Raw genomic sequence first — 19249 nt, forward strand, 5'->3', positions numbered from 1 at the left:
ATTTCCCCATAGTATATCACAAACCCATGTTAAGCAGTCTTTCTAATCTTTTAAAATTGTTTTACCCTTACAAGTTTGAAGCCTCTTAATTGAATGTATTTCTTACAATGTTATCTAGACAGAAGAGTTATATTGATCAATACTTTATTTTTAGCTCACTTAACTTTCCTCAAGTTAAAAATTATTTTTAAAAATGGAAATCACTCTTTCATTTATTATAAATATATTATTTTCCATTTTTTACCTTACCAGTAATATACACCAGATACTTCCCATTGGAAAACATTTTTTGAGCAATTCATGGAGGATTACACAGATTATAACCTAAGATTTCTGCTTTGTGGAAGAAATTATGGAGCAATAGAGTCATGATAGCTGTAATAAGAATTGCAGAAATACTCCCACTTCATTTTTTAATGTAGTATAATCATCAGGGATAACATTTTCCTTTATATAAAGAAATGTCATATTCCTATACTAAGTTCTTTATTGTCATTAAGAATTAAATGTTTAAAGATAAGTTGTGATTATTCATTATATGTTAGAAATGGGAAGATCTTTATAATTAACTGGCATCTCAAAGACTTTTATGTTTTCCATGCAATCATCTTACATGATAGGTAGGAGGTATATTTCTTTAATTTAAGGGGACAAAGTAGATGAGTGACCTCAGTCAATACAAAGTATGCGTGGTTGGGACATCACTGGGAAGGAAGTGGAAATAATATTTATGGAGAAGGTTTTTTTGAGCGTCTGCTGTTTGAAATAGAATTACGGACTGGAAAAGATCTTTAGAAAATATCTGGTCCATGTTTCTCCTTATACAGAGAAGGGGACTTGAGCTTCATGAGGTTTAGGGACTTGCCCAGAGCTGTACCTGATTAATGAGCCTGCATAAGAGGTGGGGATACCGCTTGTGTCTTCTGCTTCTCAGAGTTATGAACGTGCGTTACACAATGTCATACTGATCTCTCGGACTCTTCAATCCTGAAGAAACTTAACCGGCTGTGAAAAGCAAATTCCTTTTGTGTGAATCCATTTAAAAAGATATTCCATTTGTTTTGCAGTTTTATAATGTGCAGATTTATTGACTTCAGAAAATGAAGGAATTAAACTCCCAAAATATTTTTAATAAATTAAATATATTTATAATTTAAGCAAACGAATTAGTTTAGGAAACTTATATATCTAAGTTCACCAGAAACCCATGCTCCTCTCATTAAGAAAGCAGGTTGAGACTGTTCCGTCAGGCTGTGCATTGTATTTTTCTTCTCCGAGCGCTCGGGAGATTGGCATTACTCTGCAGTAGTGTCACAGCCCGCAGTCATTTAATGCCTCTTCTTGTGAGGCCAGGATTCCACGCCCAAGTGCATTTAGTAGGTCAGTACAGTAATTTTAAATGTCTTTCTTTCAATCTTTTGCCATCTTCAATTATACCTTTCCACCCTACTATTTGTGTAATTTTCTTCTGTCTGAAGTCTCTTTACTGTTGTTCTCTATTGCACAGCATGACAAATTACCCATCAAGCCATATCTTTTCAGCCCAGAAATGCGCAATAACACGGAGTCATGGCATTATCGCATGTTGTGCACTTTATTTCCTCATAGTTCATTCAAGTGTGTCACTTTATTTTCCTGGCTTCCTTTTGTCATCATGGAGATTAACCATTTTATCCTTCCTAAACTTTAGAAACAATTAGAATTTCATTACAGTGGAAGCTGAGAGTGAATGTTTGCTCAGTACTATATGGAGTACACTTTTCATATTATCAGTGGCAAAATTAAAGTCATGAATCCTGAGTCTTTTACAAAGGAGAGACTTTAGAGGTTATTATACAGCTGAGTAACCCTGGCTCTGGGCAAGAGAATTATTTGAGGCTGTGGTCACCAAACACATTAACCATAAGAAACCATTTAGTCTGACATTGAGTACCTGATTCTTATATTCTCCTGGGAATTATGAAACTCTCTGGGACCCATGTGTTCTGTACACAAAATCTTTTTTTTCCCTCTTAGCTTCAGCTAAATACCAATAGTATTCAATGAGATACAATAGACATTGCAAGTATGTGCTAGAAAATCAATTGGTATTGATGCTCTAATCAGCAGGGCTGCAGCTGGTATGTAGACACACCACTGGAAATGGTGATTAAGATCGTATTCAAAAGCATTAAAAAAAACTCACAACGTTTAGATCACTGTTCAGATAGATTGCTGTTTTGCTGGGATAGTAGATGATTTGGGAAGCCAGTGATACTACTAGATGCTGCTAGATTAATTTATAAGATTTTTAAATAACAATCTATTTTATGTGTTAAATGTATAATATATTTTTAATTATATACTTATAGTTTATAGGACAGTTATTGTTGGTAAACAAACAAGCAAAAAGTTCAAAGCTCCTTTGATGCAGCCAATTTACCAGCCTGCCAGATACTGAATATAAGCAAATACACAAGAAAAGGTCAAAAAAGAAAAACAGTGTGATGACTGTTGAGAACCCAGTTGGTGAAGAGATTGAGAAGGCAGAGAGAAGAGAGAGAGAGAGTGACAGAGAGACTGTCGGAGGAGGGAAGAGAAAAGGAGGAAAGGAATGGCAGTGAGTTTAAAATGATCAGGAGGAGAAAAGCCTGTAAGAATTATTATATGTCAAGGATGTTTTCAGAATTTAAAGAAATAGTACAGTGAGTGTATAAGGCAGGGTTTCCTACTCATGAGCAAGTGAGTAACTAAAAATACTAGCTAAAAAGTTCTTTCAGAAAAAACTAAGAATGAAAAGAGGCTTGAACAAGAAAAGGTAGTTGCGTTCATAAAACTATTTTCTAATCCAGATCCATTTTCCTGTCAATACCTTTAAGTTGTACTGAAAATATATTGATTGAAAGTTCAACCATTATATAGTCATTTGTCACTTAACAACAGGGTTACATTCTGAGAAATGCAGTATTAGGTATTTTGATGCTGTGCAAACATCATAAAGTGGACTTACACACACCTTGATGGTACAGCCTACTACACACCTAGGCTGTATGGTACAGCCTGTTGCTGCTAGGCTATAAGCCTGTACAGCAAGTGACTGTACTGAGTACTGTAGGTAATTGTAACATAATGGTAAATATTTGTGTATCTAAACATATCTAAACAAAGAAAAGACACAGTAAAAATACAGTATAAAAGATTAAAAAAAGGTACTTTATTTCCTTACAGTTCATACAAGTGTGCACTTTATTTTCCTGGCTTCCTTTTGTCACCATGGAGATTAACCATTTTATCCTTCCTAAACTTTAGAAACAATGAGAATTTAATTATAATAGAAGCTGTGCTTCCACTATAATGTGCAGGGCACTTAACCATAAACAGAGCTTGCAGGACTGGAAGTTGCTCTGGGTGAGTCAGTGAGTGAGTGGTGAGTGAATGTGAAGATCTAGGTCATTACTATACGCTACTGTAGACTTTAGAAACGCTGTAAACTTAGGCTACTCTACATTTATAAAAAATATTTTTCTTTTCTTAATAATAAATTAACCTTAGTTTACAATAATTTTTTTACTTCATAAACTTTTTATTTTTTAATTTTTGACTCTTGTGATGGACTTAGCTGAAAACAAGCTCTTTATATCCTTATTCTCTACATTTTGCCTATTAAAATTTTTATTTTTACTTTTAAAATTCTTGTGTTAAAAACTAAGACACAAACACATTAGCCTAGGCTTACACAGGGTCAGGATCATCAATATCACTGTCTTTCACCTCCACATCTGTCCCACTGGAAGGTCTTCAGGGTCAGTGACACATACAGAGCTGTCATCTCCTACGATAACAGTGCCTTCTTTTGGAATACCTCCTGATGAACCTGTCAGAGGCTGTTTTATAGTTAACTTCTTTTTTATATATAAATAGAAAGGGTACACTCTAAAATAGCAATAAAAGTATAGTATAGTAAATATATAAACCAGTAACATATTCATTATCGTTATCAAGTATTATGTACTGTACATAATTGCATGTGCTAGACTTTTATATGACTGGCAGCGCAGTAGGTGTATTTACACCAACATCACCACAAACATGTGAGTGATGTGTTGTGCTAACATTACGATGGCTATGATATCACTAGGTGATAAGAATTTTCAGCTCCATTATAATCTTACGAGGCCACTGTTATTATGTGACTCATGACTGTACATAGTTTTCCACTCTTAGTATTTTTATAAGTAGGAAATACGCTGGATGTTTAAAATAAATGTAGGTACAGAGAGGTCGTCATATCTTTGACACACAGCTAAGCTCTAGTCTAGAATTATCAAAACACAACTGGAAGATGAGAGAAGAACAAAACTATAGAATGTGAGTGTCTTTTAGAAATAGTGACCATCACAGAAAAGGCAGGCTATTGATATTATCCTAAGCTTAGGATTTTATGAAGGCAAGTTGCTATTGAGAGGAGCAAAAATTTGGCACTGGAAGCATTTGACAGTCGATTTTTAAACCATAAAACACAGCACACCTTACCATATATGATTTTAAATAGCAGTCAGAGTTTTTTTTTTTTAAGGGAAAGTGAGGAAATTCTGGGAAAGAGGAATTAGCAACAAAAATTTAAAACTGCAGAAAACTCACTAATTTTTAAACTACTTTTAAATGTAGTTTTCTATGTGCTCTTCACAAATTACTCAAAGATAAACCAGGACAGGAATTATTAAAGTCTTTTTAATAGATGGGGAAAATAAGACTCAGTAAAAAAGAGACTTAGCTAAAGTCACATAACCTAGTGGACCAAGTAGTATTAGAACTGAGGTCTCTAGAACTCTGCTGTCCAATATGGAGTCACTAGCCCCATTGTGCTATTGAGCGCTTGAAATGTGCCTAGTTCTGAGATGTGCTGTAAGTGTAATATATGCACTAGATTTCAAATATTTAGTACAAAGATAAAGGAATGTAAAATATCTAATAAATAGTTTTTGTATTGATTACATTATATTATGGATATATTGGGTTAAGTATTACTGACATTAGTTTCTTCCTTTTATATTTAATTTCTTTTTTGAGATGGAGTTTCACTCTTGTTACTCAAGCTGGAGTGCAATGGCGTGCTCTCGGCTCACTGCAACCTCTGCCTCCCGGGTTCAAGCGATTCTCCTGCCTCAGCCTCCCGAGTAGCCGGGATTACAGGCGCGGGCCACCATTCCCAGCTAATTTTTTGTATTTTTAGTAGAAACGGAGTTTCATCATGTTAGCCAGGCTGGTCTCAAACTCTTGACCTCAGCAGATCTGCCCACCTTGGCCTCCCAAAGTGCTGGGATTACAGGTGTGAGCCACCGTGCCCAGCCTCTGTTTACGTTTTAATATGGCTACTAGAAAAATTGAAATTACTTATGTAGCTTGCATCATACTTCTATTGCTACTACAGGCACCTCATTCAGTATTTTTCCAGAAAAATAAAGGGAAGAAAGAAAGGAGGGAGAACTGGTTATAGAGTTTGAAACAAAATATTAATCCTTCAATTAGAGTGTGTCTCAGTTTTATCTATCATTTTAAAAATTCCATTCCATAAAAAAATCTTTCAGTACCTAATATTTATAAGGGGGGGTCCTAAACATTATGTTGAGCACAGCTTTGATGAGAGGGGAAAATGATCCTAACAGAAGGAGAGAATATCTTTTCTGGGGTTCTTGAACCATATTTACTTGGAAGGAAGCATAAAAAAGAAAGATTCTCTCATTAGACTTTGAGGGATCTCTTTTAAAGGAACCATAATTAGGCTAATCCCACCCACATGAAGGAGGACCTTGGCTGAGGACAGATGAATGAAACACATTAAGGAGTAGCTTTGTGAAAAACACAGCGCGAAGTAAGGATGAGTAGGAATAATGTTGAAAAAGTAATGAACCATGAGATCTCTATAATGGTCTTTTAATAGATACATTGTTCAATAACACTGATGTGCACTAGGTTAGTTATAACTGACTACAACTGATTTCATGAGCTTTATGGCCAATGAGCATCTAGTTCTTAAAGAAAGGAATGAACCTACTGTTGTCACTTAGAACACCCTCTACTAATTACTGCTACAGATTCGAGTCTCTGAAAATATTAATATTTTTACAACAGTTTTCTAAACTTAGAGATCAACAAAGGAAAATTGAACGACTCTAGCAATTCTTCAAGGTTTGAGCCCAAGGAGTAAAACACATTTATGTGATATCTGAAATGAAATTCCACTTTGAAAAGTCTAGATCTATTTGAAATCTGTCATTTTAAAATTAATCACTGTTTTCCTTTAATACAGTCTGTGTAAAGAATCCCAGTTCACTTCTGAACAGTTCTCCTGCCTTCCCAGATACATGGAAATTCACTACTGTTGCTGACAAACAAAATGCCACAAGATTTGTCATACAAATCACATTATAAGAGGTTCCAAAAACTTGACAACGTTGACAGTTGTTTTCAGCAAATGGCTGCTTTACTCTGTACTGTCAATGTTGATGTCCTTGTGCACATGTAAAAGAGCAATGTGATTAAGGCAAGCTTGTCCACGCTATATCTGAGCCAAGTTTTCCGTCTCCGCGTGGCACTGAAAGATTGCTCAGCTGTTGCAGATAAGGCAGGAATAGCTAGCAGATTTCTGCCATTTAAAAAAAAAAAAAAAAAAACATTCTCTGGGCATGCATTTCTGTAGGAATTTACCAACATCTGCTGCTGACCTAAAGTTTTCTATAGAAGTGGCGTATTTAATTTATAGAAGTAATTCACAATGGTATTGGTCAAGACTTATTTCCTTAGGAAATAATGAATTGAATTCACCAAGAAAAGATGGGTTGAAATTTAATATCATTTATAGTCTCTAAATTGTTATTGGAGCTTCAGGCATCATACTTGTTTGGACTATCCTAAATTTATTTTCTGCATGTTCTCTAAATTATATTTCAGCAGAGAAACTTTTTAGAAAAAAGAATAAAGAGCTAAGAGATTTTGATGATTCCACAGAAGGCCTACACTTCACACTTATCTTTTTTTTTATAGGCTCTTTGAAAAATGTTTGATTTTTGGAAGCTAATTTATTCTGGAAGAATTTTGTAGTTAAATTTCAGTGTGATTTAAAATTGTCATATGTGCTATCCTCAAAAGAACATACAGGATTTAGGTATTTCCTATAGTCAAGGTAACTTTTGATAACCTCAGATTACTTTTTTTTTTTTTTTTTGGACGTCAGTATATTTACCATCTTAATGACCATTTTTCATTTCAGAAATTTGTCCTCTGTCTATATCAGTTTTTAATTGTTTCTTTTGAAATATGATGCTCTTCAGGTAAAAATACAAAACTTAAGCTAGTTCTGGCAATTCAAACCAGCCTCGTGGTAATGCATTTGTTATTTGATTCATCTATTCTTATTCTTGGTCACCTTCTAGTACAGCTGCATGCATTAAGTGTCTGACTTGTCTTTGAAAATCTTAAGCCACATTCTTTGGAACAGTTGCTTCAAGTTGGTTGAAATTCTCTGTGGCACATTTTTCCATTCGCAGGAGCCAACAGCCACCATAGCAGACACATAGTTTCCAAGAACTTAGGCATGGTTCATGATTCCTGAATCTCAACAATTTCTTGTAGGAATTGGAATGCCACGTAAGGTGTCAGAAACCTTTGTGCTTTAAATTATAATTTTAAAAGTATACGTTTATACTGTAAAGTTAATTTGGCATTTGTAATTTTAAAATATTTTCATTTTTGTAACTAGCAGAAGAACATAATTTGAAAACCTACTAATAAAAAAATCCAATGGCCATGAGCGTGTAATTATCTTAAAATATTAGATAAAAAATTCTCTTAGGAAAAGTTCAGGACGAAAAGAGAGTTGAACTAGAAAAGGTGGTTGCTTTTATAAAACAACTCTTTATTGTCTAATCTAGATTCACATTTTCCTGTGAACACCTTTAGGTTGTACTAAAAATACTGCAATTGAAAGTTCAAATTTTAAGTCTCAAATTACTGCCTTTCAGATCCATTGAGGCATCTAAAAAATGGGTCAAGGTAACAATGCATAATTTGAAAAGTTAGCAAAAAGTTGCTAGTATAAAAAATGAAAATCTATATAATTGTGATAACCTTAAACTCCTGTCTTATTAACATTGCTCCATTTAACATTTTAGGAAACAAAAATTCTTGTGAAACATTTGCCACAGCTAGCTTCTTTATTTTTACAGAGCCAGGGGAGAAGAAAGGAGAATTTCCCATAGAGTGTTTAGACCCTCTGATTAAGCAACTGATTTAAAAAAATGAGTGGTTTATAAAAAAAGAGTCAGAGTAAATACAGAAAATCAAAATGTATATCAATAGATAAGAGCATGCAGACAGGAAAAACATGGATTTGCTTTGTTTTTTAGCTACTAGTTTTCATTTTCACAAATTTTTATTTTGTAAACTTTCGTTAGAGTTATATTGATAATGACATTTTGCTCTTGATAACAGCTTATAGACTGGAAATAAGATAATAATGTACCACTTAGGACATTTGTGAAGTTCTGGTCTTCGCCCTATTTTTAATTTTAATTTTGTTTTTAATTCCAAAAGTTTGTAATCTGTCTAGAGCTCAGATCTTCTTACTACCAATATCTTCCCAAGGTTTTGGTTTAATCAGTCGATAGACAAAGGCAAAGAGTGTGGGGGAAATAAAACCACTATTTGGGTATACAGTTTAAAAAGAAATTCCTTTTCTTGAGTATACCCAATAATCATGTTTTTTTAATAAACATTTTGAATTTACCTCCTGACACAGTATTTTCAAGAAGTGAGGATAAGTTGTTCTTCGTGAACTCAGGAAATATCAGAAATATATTATGTAACTATTAGTTTGGTACAAACCTACTTGCTGTTTTTGCCATTACTTTCCATGGTAAAAACTGCAATTACGTTTGCACCAACCTAATAGCTCAAATAAATGTACTTCTCTTTATCCTATTATTCTGCAAAATCATAAAACTCCAGTTTGCAAGGTGACTGGATTTACTGGAGAGTGTGAAGCCTTCTCATTTGCTTTTGAACTTTCTCATGATGCTGAGAATTTCCTGAGACAAAAGTGATGTTATCAATCATACAAAAAATACTTACATGAAAGTTTTATTGTATATTCCTGGGATGTGCAAGATGAAATCTCTTTTACTGAATATTTCTAGAGTTGGGAAATATTTTACTGGTTGATTGGTTTCTATATGATTTAGCTATGCTGCAAAGTACTAGTCGGGGTATGGCAATGAAATCAGGTTTAAAATAAATAATCTGTGGACAGGAGAGTCTTTCTCTCCAGTGACCGAATCTCCTAGAATAAGTTCAGGGCCATCTGCTCTGACTGCATTTCTGGGAAATGGTAATGTGTAAGGACTTGTACAAGAAGTGCAGGTAGAAAGTAACTAAGTACAACAGAAGATTAAAAAATTGAATATTTTGGCCAGGCGCGGTGGCTCACACTTGTAATCCCAGCACTTTGGGAGGCCGAGGCGGGCGGATCACAAGGTCAGGAGATCGAGACCACGGTGAAACCCCATCTCTACTAAAAAAAAAAATACAAAAATTAGCCGGGTGTGGTGGCAGGCGCCTGTAGTCCCTGCTACTCGGAGAGGCTGAGGCAGGAGAATGGCGTGAACCCGGGAGGCGGAGCCTGCAGTGAGCCGAGATCGCGCCACTGCACTCCAGCCTGGGCAACAGAGCGAGACTCTGTCTCAAAAAAAAAAAAAAAAAAAAAAAAAAAATTGAATATTTTATTCTTTTGACAAGGTTATCAGTTATGATTAAGAAGCTACAATGGCCTGGTGTCACCTACAGGATAAAGTCTAGATTTCTCAATGTGGTGTGTAAAGACTTCTTGCACTGCCTACTTTTCAGACTCTTCCACACTACTTCTTCATAGCTGTGCCAAGTTATGAATTACCACCTACTAATCATGTTATGACCGTAGCTGGAATGTCTTCTGTCAGAAAATCATCTCAGTTTTATATGCCTTAGAAACATGTATTAAATCTTTCAAGATAGGGTTCAAATGACATATCTTTGATGAAATACTCCCTGAACATCCAAGGACATTAGTAGGTCTTTCACTTTATCCCTGTTTTTGGCATTTATGCATACTGTGTTACACTGTATAGTACTTAAAGATATGCTTATCTTCCAAGCTAGGCTGTGAGCCTTTTGAGTATAGGGATTATATTGAATCCATTTGTGTATTCCTTGGACTTTGCATAGTGCCTGGTTTATGATAGGGTGCTATGTAAATGTTTGTTAAAGGAGATGTAACTTTGTAGAATATCTGCGCCCCAGCTTCGATCATTATGGAGAGTCCACCTGTCATCAGAGTCTCTCATATCAGGCATGTTGAGAAATCTATTTACAAATGAAATGCTCTTCATGCATATCATTGACATTCAAGAGCACTTACAAGGTTCATTTACCTTAAATTATGTATTTATCCTCTTGTGCAGTTTAGTTTGTGGGGCTAGAGTCATTGCTTTTAGCATCACACTTCATATAGAAAAGCTAATTTGGGTACATTGCAACTTATAAAGAAGTAGCAGAACCATATGCCCACCATTTTTATTTAAAAGTATTCCATGCAATTCAGAACTAAAGTTTGTAGAGAAAATTATCAACAAAGCCCAAAATACTAATACCTCATATAACAAGTGGTCAATTTCAAACCTGACACTATATCTAGGAATCCAGAAATAATGAGAAAAGCCTAAAAATGCAAAGGAAAAATAGTTCACAATACCGATAATGGTAAGAGAGCCCTTTATTCTTCTACCCAGACAGAGCCTATTCTTATTCTACATGTAGTTCTAACAGGCTTTTGTTTGTTTGTTTCTATGTTTTTAGAAGATTAAAGGGGCAAATTACTCAAATTTGCAATCACAGATTACAGATTCAGGCAAATGAAAGAAACAAGACATGATAGCTGATAATATAATTTCAGAAAGTCCAAGAAAATACTATTAAAAAACAGATCAAAAGGCTTAGACTCTGGGATTATTTCAGTATAGTTCTACCTAGTCTGGCCTTACCTCCAAATTCTTTCAGACATTTCTTCCTTCTTTCTCTACCCCATCAGACCATTTGTCTGAAGAGAGACCCTTTTGTCTCTCTTCTCTCAAGATTCTTTTCCTGGAATCTGTTCTGTTAAATACATACCATCCTATTTCTCGAACTCTTAGTGTGACCTTTAGAGGTGAGCATACATGAAGATCCAAGCACAGGGTAAAAATATGAATTTAGCATTTGGGGACATCACTAATATCTCCCTGCACACATACACACACATACATTATACATATATATAAAAACTCCTGCTTCTGAATTCCTGGAGCTCTCACTAGTTCCCCGTGGAGTTCCCAGACAAGCCCAGTCTTCACCTGCAATGTGGGCACCTCCAATACTTGCCCTGCCAGGCCACTGGGTGTGCCAGGTCTCAGGGCATAGTCATTCCTATCTGGCATCTTCCACTGCTGACAAATTCTGACAACCTGACTATGGAAATTTGAGGTGATGACTTTTAGAAATTCTGGATTTTGTAGCTGGATTATTGGAAATCTTCAAAGAAATTCCCAGACTGACAATGGCTTTGGAAGCTCGAGGAACAGGAAAGATTACCACAAAAACTGTAGAATTTTCACAGAAGCATTGTCCTTTAGGCTATGAACTGCAATGGAGACAATTTCCCTTACCCAATGAATGATTCTCCCCTAAAATGCCATATTGTGACTTTCTTCACTTGCGTCACTGGTTGTCATTACCTTCCACAGACAAAATTCTTCAGGGTTGAGCGTGTGTCTCTGTACTGCTCTGCTATCCAAGATAAGAGTATGTCTGGGGCTCCTGGGGCTTTACTGTGTATAGCATTGCTTTCCTGACTATGCATTTTGAACTACTAGTGTTAACGCTTTCCACTTTGTGATAATTTATTACTCTATTCCATGCTTGTGTTTTAGATCAAGCTCTTATGGTACAATTCAGGCACTTTTATGTGCATTCCTACTTGCTTAGATAAAATTACAACACATGGCTTCATAAGTAAGATGTGTAGGTTCACGAGGGAAGGCCTGCTTCCCACCATCTCTCTCTTCCGTCTCAGTGAAATGGGTAACTAACAAAACTCTGCCATTCATCTTGGTGGCAAACATCATCTCCAAGATCCAGTAATTTCCACTGCCAGGGCTGTCGCAACTATGCTGACTATATGGCCATCACTGAGGACCAATTTAAGGCCCTTGGAGAATTAAACATTATTTTCATTATTTGTCAACTGTTTGAAATTATTCTATTTGCTCTTTGGAGTCTTCAGAGCTTGTAGTCTTCAATGAAAATACCTAAATAATACCTAAATGTTATGATTTCTCCAGCTCTTATTTTATTCCATGAAAATAGGTGATTTTTATCACCAATGAGCTCTAAAGTTTCTTTCAGTTCCTCTGATTCTTTATTTTATATTGTTTTTTGTTTAAAACAAGTCTCAGGATGTTTGGTTCTGCTTCTCATTTGAGCAGTGGTGCCAAAGGGATGGCTTATCTCTCTGAGGTCATCAGTTTGGTTCCAGTCTTTATGGGGGGAGCTGATCCCACCAAGATACCCATTTGGTAATTTTTTTTTGGCATGAGTCTAAGATTTAATTATTTTAGGCTGAGCATATGGCATTGTACATAGATTTTCTTGGCTTTCTTTTTATTGTATTTCTAGATTTTTACAGACAATGGGAAGCACTGACACCTTTAAGAGGGATGTGTAATACACTCGCTAATGTTTCCTATTGTGTTTCTGAAAACCTGTGTCAGAAAATATACTGTCTCGAACTGGGAAGATGTGAGATTTTTAATTTTAAAGAACTCCATTAATATTGGTAGGTATTTTTTTCGTGTTAGAGTAACTCAGAATTCCTCTAATGCATGTGACATCTAATATACATTCAGAAAAATGAAAAATCAGTATTTAAGATGATTTTTTGGAAAAAAATTTTTGAAAATAATTCAGCAAAAATGGATTAACTTTATAAAAATCATTCATTTCACTGGCATGAAGTAAAATGTGTCATAAATAATAGGTACTCTGTTATACCTTTTTATTGATTTAAATAAAAAGGATATAGTTTAAGGAATCAATCCACCAAATAGGTACCTCATACATAGAAATTATGGAACTTGCATCTCTTAAAAATGTAACAGAGTAGAATGGAAAAGAAAAAGAAACTGTTAAGAAATGAATATATTGTGTAAAATTACTGGTAAGACTGGTAAATTCTAATTAATAAAATCTTCACAATGATGTTTCAACAAATGAACATTTACTAAATACCTGTAAAATTGGGGTAGTCAGTATGACTTCTTAAATATTAAAGATCAACTATCAAAGATATGAGACAATGTGGATGCTTTATTTTTTTATAATATATATGCTTTGAATAAGTGCACAGAATCAGGCTTGCTATTTTGCAGTTAATAGTTTTGTAGGAAAAAACAGTCACAAGAAATGTCCATTGAGGCAAATATTAAAACTCTTAACTGAAATTAAAAATGTTTTTAAGACAAACTCCTTTCTTTGCATCTGCCACTTTAACTCTATGGTGAAAGTCAATTATGTGCAAGCATTAACTTTAAACAAAACTTCTTAAGAGCATCTGGTGCATAAAGTGAAGTAAAGCTGCATGTTTGCCAGTCCGATGGCAGTAATGCATGTTCCCTAGAAAGAAGACAAGGAACAAGTTTTCAAAGAAGTGAGCTTTTGCCTGCAGTGGCTGAGATGACTCACTAATGTCACAGGGGATAATTTCACTGCAACCATTGAGAATTTTGTTATTTTCTTTCTGGGAGAAGGAATAGATGGGTTTATTTTAAGTATGGGGCAAAGGGATTGTTAGTGGCAATTCTACACAAAACTACACAAGATGTGAGCTGGACAAGAATCATTCATATTCTTGAGATAAGTTACTTCAAAATATGAGTATAATTACTCCTAAAATGTCACTTTGAGTTGCTTTATTTTTTATTTTTTTTTGCTTTGCTTCTTTTTTTTTTTCTTTGAAGGTAAAGGAAACACTTAAAATAATGACTGGGGTTACTGGTATTTATAGGCCAGAGTTGTCCAGCAATGCCTCTTTTCATCTTCAAATAAACAGAAGACCGTATGTAAAATAACCATTATATAGTCTGAGTACTTTAAATCTGGCTTTTATGTTTAGAATGCAGCTAATATCACCTACAAAGATCAGCGCTGCTATCCTCAAGCTCCTGCTTTGCTTGAGAGTCCACAGAAGACACAGAAAACTAGGCTGCATCCTGTGCACCTAGTTCTATGCCTTTCTGTCAAGAAACTTACCTCAGGCTAATGCATGCAGAGAGACAGGTCAGATTGTGTCAAGGTTCTATGCAAACTGCCCAAGATCACTTGCGGCCCCACTGGCAGCACTGAAAGGCATTGCCGGGTTTACAGTCTCCTGAATAGCTCCAACCTGTTGTTGAGAGTCATGCCACGATGTAGAAAGAATCGCTGCACTTTCCCAGGGCTGCTCCGCAGAGTGAGTGGCCACTAGCTCTCTTTTCCTATGACCCCAGTGCTGTTTGGGTTTGCTCTCCAGAAGAACACATAGATGCATTTGCAGCTGGCAGAGGCACTGCTTTAGTGCCTATTGTGGAATGCATGCCAAATAAAAACCATCGTGATTTGAAATCGGCAATCTTATATGCTTTTCAGGTTACTCGGATGTTCAAACACACGTAACCAACCATCAATATGAGAAATTCTCCTTTAAGCTGTTAGTGTATTACAGCCTGTGACTTTTCAACTCACAGAATGATACTCATTTCTCTATCTGTTCCATACAGAACAACTTCTTCTTTATTGCATTTAGAATGGTGTAACTGAAAGGCAATAAGGAAAGGCAATATCATCGAGTGGTTCACATTACGCTGAATTTTATTGTAGTCTGGCATTGTGAGTGAACCTTTGGAATCCTTGAAAGCAGCATAAAGGCAGAGCCTGCTTCTAATGGACTGAAGAAAAATATTCTGACATAGTGATAAGTAGGGTGACTTCTAGAAATCATGACTTGAAACGTTTTCTAGACAAGTGCTATTTCAGTTGTCCCAATGCACAGAATGATATTAAAACAGCCTGCTATAGGCCAGAACCACTAATTTTTTTTCCCTAAGGGCAGAACTTCATTTTTAAAGATATAGAATGATCCACAACTCCAAATTCCAGGTAAATTTCTTTTCTTCCGTTCTCCTCCAATTATTCTCCCAAGCTATTACATCAAAGATATTAGAATTTAGGTGCTATGATCATATTTACTTTAATATGTTTATTTTCCAATTGTAAAATGGACACTTAAGAGGTTTTTATAACTATCAAATGGCTAATTTTTAAACAATAAGTCATTTTATTGTCTTCAGTCTTCTCTGCTTTTGAAATATATGCAGTTGCATATTCTTCTTTTTTTTTGAGACGGAGTCTTGCTCTGTTGCCCAGGCTGGAGTGCAGTGGCATGATCTCGGCTCACTGCAAGCTCCGCCTCCCAGGTTCACGCCATTCTCCTGCCTCAGCCTCCCGAGTAGCTGGGACTACAGGCTCCCGCCACCACGCCCGGCTATTTTTTTTTGTATTTTTAGTAGAGACTGGGTTTCACTGTGTTAGCCAGGAGGGTCTCAATCTCCTGACCTCGTGATCCACCTGCCTCGGCCTCTCAAAGTGCTGGGATTACAGGCGTGAGCCACTGCACCCGGCTGGGGTTACATATTCTTAAGGTTTGAATTGTTTTAGAGAACTAGTATAGATGTATTTTTCACCTCCTATGAGAATTTCAGGAGCAGTAATAAAGGGCGAACCAACACAGGGACATCTCCCTGCATATTATGGTTCAAATCAGAAATGAGCACTTTTTAAATATGACTGAGAGTCACAGATTTTTACAGGGTGTCAGGAAAACAATCTCCCCCTTTATTAATACAAACAGAAACTATTTTTTCCTCTTTCCTCTCCTCTCTACCACTGCCATGTTCCTGTTCTACACTTTTCCCCAACTAACCTCTTCTGTTGTTGTGCCTGGCACATAGTAGGTGCAGAGTAAATATTTGTGTGTGTGAATGAATGAAGGAAGGACGTTCAGGATACAAGAACTTCTTGGTTCACTTGAGTCAGCTGGCTGTTAGTAGTGTGTTCAGTGTATAAACTGGATACGTTGTTGACAACCTTTTTTGCTCTTTGTGTGCATAAGCTAAGAATAAACAGCACTGAAGGGAAGGCAGTGCTTCATTCATCGGGGGATTACACCATCATAAACTTACCAAAGTGTACCACACAGAGCCAGTGATCACAGAAGGCAGGCAACCCAGGCCCTGTCATTAAATATAGAAGCCTGTCTTCACTGTTTTTATCCAGACAGACTCTCTGTGTTTTGGAAATTTCCACGACACTTCCTTTTGAGTTGCTCCTTTTCTCAAGATCCCAAGACTATTGCTTTACAAAAGTAGACTTGGTCTGGGAATCTGGTAAAACGAAGGCTATACGTTTCCTCGTCCCCCGAAGAATGTTCAATGTTTCTTGCTGACTTTTATGTCCCTGTCTTTCATTTTGTTTTTGTTTTTTGGTTGAGATTTTTTGAGTCTCTCTTCTATGAAAAGTGGTTTCTTCTAAGTGAAAGTACTTAATAATAAGAGAGTGCTCAGTTTGCAGTCAAGACTGCAAGGTGACTAGACACTGACATTCTGTTATAAGAGTTGAGCTCCATGACTAAACAGCTCCTCTTTCTCTAGACCAAATAAAAGTCTTATCATCTCACGTATGTATCTTTAATCGGACACCAATCATACATGGAACATTAGGGAGAATAGGTAAAGTTATCTGTGGTTTGCCAGAAGTGTTTCACACTCAAAGGCTCAATACTTTCACCTGTGAATCATTTTGTGTGTGTATGTGAGAGGTAGGAATAGTCAGGTAACATCTTTGTTTTGGGTTATTTAAAGGATACACCATTTAATCTTTCATACAGTACTGAAAATATTCGTAACAGTTTTCTAGTTTAAAGATACTTTAATATTTAATGCAGTATTTTAATTACATTTTAAAAAATATGTTTTAAAAACAAAATGTTTAAAAATTTTTTTAAAAATTTCACTCGATAGCTTTTAATATTACTAAGAATGTACTAAAATAAGAAAATGGGTGAGAATAATGGTGAAGCCATAGCAAAGGCAGAGACATGTCCTTTCTGCAGAAGTGACAACAGGGTAAGCAGGCTATGAGGACTCAGCCCTCTGAACAATCTTTGCATCCTTGAATGATCTCTAATGTTCATCAGGCTTGTGTTACAGATGCTTGTTTTCCTTACTTTCCTGTAAGGCCTTACTGTAATTTAAAGTAACCAGAATATGTTTCTATTCCTTGTTACCTGAAAAAGTCAAACATATTCATGTTATACAGGTAAAATGGAATAGTACATTATGTGAAAGTTATTGAAAGTTATTTGTAAACTGTCAAATTGTGTTCAAATATGAGGTAAGATCTGAGAAGCTTAGGATATAAGTTAGTCTCAAAACTTAAATGCTTTTCAAGGGAAAATTTATTTGGTGATTAACTAGAATTTTAGTTGCAATATGTATTCCTTGACTTTTTGAAGTAGCCTAGAGGTGGTCAGGTCTTGTAGATTACAATAGTCCTTTACTTACTTGAATATTGATCTGGTAGTGCTGAATGCTGAATACTGACAATTAAAACTCTGGCAGAAAGTGCTCTTATAAAACTTCTAGAAAATTTATTATTTTAAAAATTTTTATTATGTATTTATCGTGCACAACATGATGGGTGTGTTTGTTTGTTTGTTTTGAGATGGAGTCTTGCTCTGTCGCCCAGGCTGAAGTGCAGTGGCGCGATCTCAGCTCACTGCAACCTCCACCTCCTGGGTTCAAGCAATTCTCTGCCTCAGCCTCCCGAGTAGCTGGGATTACAGGTGCCTGCCACCATGTCAGGCTAATTTTTGTATTTTTAGTAGAGACGGGGTTTCACCATCTTGCCCAGGCTGGTCTTGAACTCTTTACCTTGTCACCCACCCGCCTCAGCCTCCCAAAGTGCTGGAATTACAGGCACGGGCCACTGTGCCCGGCCCACAACATGATGTTTTGAAGTATACATACACTGTGGGATAGTTAAGTCTAGCTAGTTAACAAATGTGTTACCTCACGTAGTCATCATTTTTGTACTGAGAACACTTAACATTCACCATCTTTTCATTTTTAAATAATCTATCGTCATTAACTATAGTCACCATGCTGTACAATAGATCTCTTGAACTTTTTTCTCCTATCTAATTGTAATTATATATCCTTTCATCCACAGGCATATTGATTATTATTTAGCATAAATTGTTAACAAAGGTCTTTTTCTATTTTAGAACAGATTGGAAGAACACGAAATGTTATTAGACACAGGCACAGCGTAGCAGTAGAAACATCTTAACTGAGAACCTGGAACTGAAAGAGAAAGCAACCAACTTAAAGGGCAGACAAGACACATGGTTATATAACACAGCAGTGGGTATTCACAGTGATGACACAAGACAAAATAATTACATTTTCATTCTAAAAGCAATTTTTAAGGAGGCAAGGGCATTTATAAAACATTTTAGAAACTATTTAATAAAAATGGTAAAATTAAAGTGTTTGTTTATGTACCCAACAAATATTTATTTGGAAAATGCATGTCTGGGGGCACATCTCGTTAATGAGGTGGTCCTGTGTTTAGACCTGAAGGCAGTCCTCATCCATTCTCTCAAAAGATGACCTTTGTTCTTCTTATAGCCTCACCACATTTAATTTTCAGAGGTTTTGATATAAATTAAAAACATTCTTTGGTAGATTGCATTGTATGAAAACACTCTTCAAAAGCATAAGCATTGATATCTGGAATATCTGGGAAAATGTACAATAAAGACATTTCATCTGGTCTTCCTCTGATGGTAATGTGTTCACTATTATACTGATGATGTAAGCTATGTACGTAAACCTACCCAGGCAAAATTCTGCTAAAGCCAATCCCACTACAAAACAACAACAACAACAACAACAACAAACCCCAAATGGCATCTGAAGAGCTTGAGAATTCCAGGAATGTGATAAAAATGTTTTTAATAATATATTGAAAAATAATTTAGTGTGTAAATAATATTTTATAGTAAATGCTTCATTTTATTCCTTCCGTATAACAACTGTCTTCTGTAATG

Source organism: Symphalangus syndactylus, chromosome 11 (assembly GCF_028878055.3).
Source record: "Symphalangus syndactylus isolate Jambi chromosome 11, NHGRI_mSymSyn1-v2.1_pri, whole genome shotgun sequence".
Classification (NCBI taxonomy): domain Eukaryota; kingdom Metazoa; phylum Chordata; class Mammalia; order Primates; family Hylobatidae; genus Symphalangus; species Symphalangus syndactylus.